The 6,883-nt window shown below is 39.3% G+C and overlaps 1 non-coding gene across 1 annotated transcript; it reads right to left on the bottom strand.

Moving 5' to 3' along the window:
• Positions 1–2,940: 2,940 nt before the first annotated feature.
• Positions 2,941–3,049, bottom strand: LOC112746339 (small nucleolar RNA R71). The gene has a single exon (XR_003174229.1). It is a non-coding gene; the product is annotated as a small nucleolar RNA R71 (small nucleolar RNA).
• Positions 3,050–6,883: the final 3,834 nt, after the last annotated feature.

Below are 6,883 nucleotides of genomic sequence, written 5' to 3'. Positions count from 1 at the left end.
AATTTTACTATGTGAATTGTGAAATAATGGTTGGAGATTATGTGATTTTTACATGCTAAAGACCCGGTTTTCACCCGATTTTTATCCGGTTTTCACCTGGCCCGAAGGTGCGTAGGTTTCATCGGGTCTAGGATCGGGTTAGGGTCTAAAAATTAGGCCCGATCTATATTTCGGGTTGATCAGGGTTAAGTCAACTCCGGTATGACCCGGCCCATGTACACCCCTAGCGTCTACTTGGGTTCGTGTGAATACGTAACTGGAAAGCACGAGCCAACAACTATGTTTATACATCTCTCAGACGGCTAATCCATGACTTCGTTGGGGACTTCTTGAGACATCAGTTCAGCTGATTTTTGGGGAGATTAGGGTCTCCGTGGTATAGGCTAGAATCCAAAGAAGCAACATTCTCTGATCTGGAAGATTTGACCTTGTCTATGACGTTTTGAGTAGGATCTCTAGGAGAATGAACTGCTAGAGCTTCACCCTTCATCAGATTGGATGACCACAGCCAATGGCATTCAATTTGTAGCAGAGGAGATCAATGACCACGGCCCATGGCATTGATCACATACAGCCTGTCATAGAAGACATCATTCACAAGCAAAGAAGATAGTGATACCAGAGTTAATTCAGAAAGGCAAAGCAACTCCAATCCTCAACTATATCCTCAAAGTATCAGCACCCTATTATAATAATCCTAAACTCCGTAATCCAACAACCTTCTGATTTGCCTGACTAAGACCTGCAAGATAACCATAGCTTGCTTCAAACCACAATCCTCGTGGGATCGACCCTGACTCGCTCAGGTATTACTTAGACGACCAAGTGCACTTGTTGGTACAACAGTGCGAAGGTGTGGGGATTTGTGCTACCAAGTTTTTGGCACCGTTGCCGGGGATTGTTCGAGTTTGGACAAACTGACGGATTGTCTTGTTCCCTAGATCAGGTAATGTTTATTTTATTTGAGTCTTTTATTTTTATTTTCTTCTTTTCTAATTTTCGAAAATCATAAAACACTTTTTCAAAAATATTTTTCTTTTCTTTGTTTGATTTTTGATTTTGTTTGAGTCTATTTGTTTGTGTTCTTGTTGAGTCTTTTATTTTTATTTTCTTCTTCTCTATTTTTTTCGAAAAAATAAAAAAGCTTTTCAAAAATATTTTTTATTTTCTTTGTTTAATCTTTGTTCTTAGTTTGAGTCCTTTTGTTTATGTTCTTGGTAAATTTTTGTTTCTTTGAGTCTTTGTTTTTGTTCTTACAGCAATTTTCGATTTTTTGGTATCTTCATTTCAAAAATTTTTCAAAAATAGCTTTTCTTTGTTTAAATTTTGTGTCAAATCTTTAAGTTTGGTGTCTTCTTGTTATTTTTCTTTTAAGTTTTCAAAAATTTCTTTTTGGTTTTCTAAAAATTTTAAGTTTGGTGTTCTTTATATGTTCTTGTGTTCTTTAAGTTTCTTGAGTTTTGTTCTTTGTGTTCTTATTAGTCTTGAAAGTGTTCTTGAGTCTTTTTTGTGTTTTAATCTTAAAATTTTTAAGTTTGGTGTCCCTTTGTGTTTTCCTCCAAAATTTTCGAAAATTAGGGGTGCTAGATCTAAAAATTTTAAGTCTTGTGTCTTTTACTTGTTTTTCTTTTTCATCATTAAATTCAAAAATAAAAAAATATCTTTTCTATTTTTCCTTTTACTTAATTTTCGAAATTTTTAAATAAAAATTCAGATTTCAATTTCAAATTTTCATATCTTATCTTATCTTAGTTTTCAAAATTTCAAAAATCAAATCTTTTCAAAATTAAAAATCTCATCTTTTTCAAAAATCTTATCTTTTTCTCATCTTTTTTAAAATATAAAAAATCTTATCTTATCTTTTTCAAAATCAAATTTCAAGATCTTATCTTTTCTAATCTCAAATTTTAAAATTAAATTTTTTTATCTTTTTAATTTCTTATCTTATCTTTTTCTAATTTTAAATTTCAATTTTAAATCTTTTCTTATCTTATCTCTTATCTTGTTTTAAAATCAAATCTTTTCTTAATAAATTACTCATCTTCTCTCACATATTTTTCAAAACTTCCTAATTAACTCTCCTCTCTCAATTTTTGAAAATTCTAATCCCCTTCTCTCTCTTCTATTTTCGAAAACCACTAACTAAATTTCAATTCCTTTTTAAATTATTAACCATAATTTTCGAAAATAATAAATAAATAAAATAAAAAATATTTTAATTCTTATTTATCTTTTCTATTTCTAATTCTTCTCTTTTCGATTTATATTATTCAAACTCTCCTTGTCTCCCATCCTCCATCTTCACTTCTCTATCTTCTTCTTCTCTCTTCACATCTAACTAGAAGCTCTTTGGTCCAAGTAGCACAAAAAGCTTTCTTCTTTTCTTTCTATCTTCTCTTCTTATTAATGACCAGGAATAGGGATAAAGAACCCATCTTGACTCCTGATCCTGAACCTGAGAAGACTCTAAGGAGGCGTTTACAACAAGTTAAAGCACAATACTTCGGAAGAGACCTTTCAAAAAGTTTTGAACAAGAAAGGGAAGACATGACCGAACCTCAAGAGGAGCCCAGAAAGGTTCTTGGTGACTTCACCATGCCTACCTCTGACTTTTATGGCAGAAGTATCTCTATACTTACCATTGGAGCTAACAATTTTGAGCTTAAGCTTCAGTTAGTCTTTCTTCTTCAGCAGAACTGCAAATTCTATGGACTTCCAATGGAAGATCCACATCAGTTTTTAGCTGAGTTCTTACAGATCTGTGATACTGTAAAGACTAATAGAGTTAATTCTGAAGTCTACATATTTATGCTCTTTCCCTTTGCTGTAAGAGACAGAGCTAAGCTATGGTTGGATGCCCAACTTAGAGAGAGTCTTGACTCTTGGAAAAAGTTGGTTAATGCTTTTCTGGCTAAATTCTTTCCTTCTTAAATGATGAGCAAAATTAGAGTGGAAGTTTAAATCTTCAGACAAAGAGAAGGTGAATCCCTCTATGAAGCTTGGGAAAGATACAAGCAACTGATTAGGAGATGTCCTCCTGACATGCTCTCAGAATGGTCTATCATATGCATGTTCTATGATGGTCTATCTGAGACATCCAAAATTTCATTGGACAGTTCTGCAGGTAGATCACTCTACTTGAAGAAAACACCTGTAGAAGCAAGAGAACTCATTGAGATGGTTGCAAACAACCAATTCATGTACACTTCTAAAAGAAATCCTGTAAACCATGGGACCTCTCAGAAGAAAGGAGTTCATGAAGTTGAAACTCTGAATGCCATATTGGCACATAATAAGATCTTGACTCAGCAAGTCAATATGATCTCTCAGCATCTGACTGGAATGCAAACTGCAGCTAGCAGTACTCAGGAAGCTACTTCTGAAGAAGAAGCTTATGATCCTGATCAACCTACCATGGAGGAGGTGAATTACATGGGAGAACCCTATGGAAACACCTACAATCCTTCATGGAGGAATCATCCTAACTTCTCATGGAAGGATCAACAGAAACCTCAACAAGGTTTCAATGACAATCAAGGTGGAAGGAACCAGAATAGGTTCAATAACAGACCACCATTCCCATCTTCTCAAGGGAATATGGAAACCTCTAAGTAGAGCCTCTCTGACTTAGTAACTCTGGTTTCCAGCCTCTCTAAGATCACTCATAGTTTCATTAATGAAACAAGGTCCTACATTAGAAACTTGGAGGTGCAATTTGGTCAACTGAGCAAGAAGATCCCTGAGGTTCCTCCTGAAACTCTTCCCAGTAATACTGAGTTAAATCCTAGAGAAGAGTGCAAGGTTATAACCATGGAGGAAGAGGCCGAATATGGAGAGGATGGGGTGGCGTTGAACGCCAGTGAAGGACATACCACTGGGCCTTCAATGTCCATCCTGGAAGCAGAGCTGGTGTTGAACGCCAGCCAGGGAGCACTGGCTGGGCGTTCAAGGCCCAAATATTCAGGCTTTCTGGCACTGAACGCCAGTGAGGAACCCCTCACTGCGCGTTCAACGCCCAACCAGGCAGGCTTTCTGGCGTTGAACACCAGTGAGAAACCCCTCACTGGGCGTTCAACGCCCAAACACCCAGGGAAGCTGGCGTTGAACGCCAGCAAGGCCATCCCTGCTGGGCATTCAACGCCCAAAACACTAGAGGGACTGGCGTTTAATGCCAGTAAGGGGGGAAAGCAAGGGTGTTCAACACCCAAAGAGCTCACAGAGCTGGCGTTAAAAGCCAGTGAAAGAACACCCTTTGAGTGCCTAAGTCCCACTCAAGAACCTTCTATCCCAGAACCAAAGAAAGTCATAAAGACCATTGAGGTTCCTTTGCATGCACTTCTGCAGTGCATGAGTTCTGATGACTACTCATCCTCTGATGAGGATAGAGACACTAGGGAAGAGCAAGTTGCTTGGTATCTAGGAGTTCTTATGAAGCTGAATGCCAAGATATTTGGTACAAGGCTATTGGAGGAAGAACCTCCACTGCTTACCAAAGAACTCCATGCTTTGGTTCAGCAGAGGCTACCACAGAAGCTTCCAGATCCTGGACACTTTCTGATTCCTTGCACCATAGGCACCATGACCTTTGAAAAGATTCTGTGTGACCTAGGGTCAAGCATAAACCTCATGCCACTCTCTGTAATGGAGAAACTGGGTATCCTTGAGGTACAAGCTCAAACATCTCGTTAGAGATGGCAGACAAGACAATGAAGAAGCCATATGGCTTAGTAGAGGATGTCCTGGTACAAGTTAAAAATCACTACATCCCTACAAACTTCATAGTCCTGGATATTGGAGAGGATGAGGATGACTCTGTTATCCTTGGAAGACCTTTTGTAGCCACTGATAATGCTATCATTAATGTGGCTAAGGGAGAACTGACCCTACAATTAGGGGAGGATCACATCTTGTTCAAGATGCCACACCTCAATTCTCGCTCTAAAAGAGAGATAACTGTTCAACACCTAGTGTTCCAACCCTCTCTTTCTGTGCAGAGCATTACAGAGCCCCCAAACATCTATTCTAAGTTTGGTGTTGGGCATCCCTCAACAAGCTCTAAGCACAAAGGTACTAAGAAGAAAGTACCTAAAGACTGGAGGGACAAGAAAGTCCCAACTGAAGGCCTCTCACCTGGCATGAGAGTTATCTTCACCAAGAAGCCAGCCTTACCACATACAGTGAGTCGTATCCTGTCTCTAGAGCATGTGGAGCTCATTCATGAGAAGACAGGAAGAAAATTCACTGTAAGGGGCGAAAATCTGAGCCCATACTCACCTCCATAAGGAGCTAACCATCAAGCTAATGACGTTAAAGAAGCGCTTGCTGGGAGGCAAACCAATCTTAATTAATTATTTTTATTTTCTTTCATTTTGATTTTATTTCAGTTATCTTTAGAGTCATGATCATACGCAGCAGTCAGAACAGAGACAGAATACAGCAGTGAAAATAGAACACTCTGGATAGAGTGTTAAAGTTGAACGCCAGGCAGGGTATCCCTGTTGGGCGTTCAACGCCCTAAATGGGCAGCATTGCTGGCGTTGAATGCCAGCCAGGGAGCAGCCCTTGGGCGTTCAAACGCCAATATAGAGAAGCAGAGAATATAGACTTCCCTAACCTCTCAAGGACCAGTAGGTCCCACAACATGTTTCACCTACCCCACTTAACCCCACCTACTTTCATACTTCTCCATACACACTTCCCTATAAACCCTAGCCCAATCACATCCATACCACTTCTCCAAAATCATCATAACTCCCACCTCCCCCCACCCACTTCAAAATCAAATTTTCCACCCAAAACCCACCCTATGGCCAAAACCTAACCTACCCCCATCCTATAAATACCCCTCTTCATAACCCTTCATACACACACCTCTCATACCCTAATACACCCCACAAGGCCAAGCCCTCTCTCTCCCTAAATCTTCATATATTTTCTTCTTCTTCTACTCCATTCTTCTCTTCTCTCTATTTTTGCTCGAGGACGAGCAAAGTTTTAAGTTTGGTGTAGGAAAGCATAGCTTTTTTCTTTCCATTACCATTCATGGCACCCAAGATTGGAGACTTCTCTAGAAAGAGGAAAGGAAATACAGTAGCCACTCCCTTTGAATCTTGGGAAATGGAGAGATTCATCACCAAAGTTCATCAAGACCACTTCTATGAAGTAGTGACAGAGAAGAAAGTGACCCCTGAGGTCCCTTTCAAGCTCAGGAAGAATGAGTATCTGGAAATCCGAAGAGAAATCCGGAGAAGAGGTTAGGAAGTCCTAACCAATCCCATTCAAGATGTTGGGATTCTCATAGTGCAAGATTTCTATGCTAATGCATGGGTTACTAAAAACCATGACACTAGTATGAACCCAAATCCAAGGAATTGGAGTACCATGGTTTGAGAGAGAATCTTAGATTTCAACCCGGAAAGTGTGAGGTTGGCATTCAACTTGCCTCTAATGCAAGGAGATCCTCATCCTTACACTAGGAGAGTCAACTTTGATAAGAGATTGGATTAAGTGCTCTCAGACATCTGTGTGGAAGGAGCACAGTGGAAAAGGATTCCCAAGGCAAGCCCATTTAACTAAGAAGGGCTTACCTAAAGCCCATAGCTAGATGATGGTTGGAATTCATCCAAAGATCCATTATTCCCACTAGCAATCGTTCAAAAGTGACTGTTGACAGAGCCATCATGATCCATTGCATCATGATTGAAAGTGAGGTGGAAGCACATGAGGTGATTCCTCAAGAATTGTACAAGGTAGCTGAGAAGTCTCACACTAATGCAAGGTTGGCATTCCCACATCTCATCTGTCATCTATGCAATTCAGCCAGAATTGTCATAAATGGAGATATATCTATCGGGGAGGACAAGCCCATCACTAAGAAGAGGAT

This window comes from Arachis hypogaea, chromosome 14, assembly GCF_003086295.3.
Source record: "Arachis hypogaea cultivar Tifrunner chromosome 14, arahy.Tifrunner.gnm2.J5K5, whole genome shotgun sequence".
Lineage (NCBI taxonomy): Eukaryota > Viridiplantae > Streptophyta > Magnoliopsida > Fabales > Fabaceae > Arachis > Arachis hypogaea.
The sequence above is the reverse complement of the archived record's forward strand: the minus strand, read 5'-3'. Positions and strand labels throughout refer to the sequence as shown.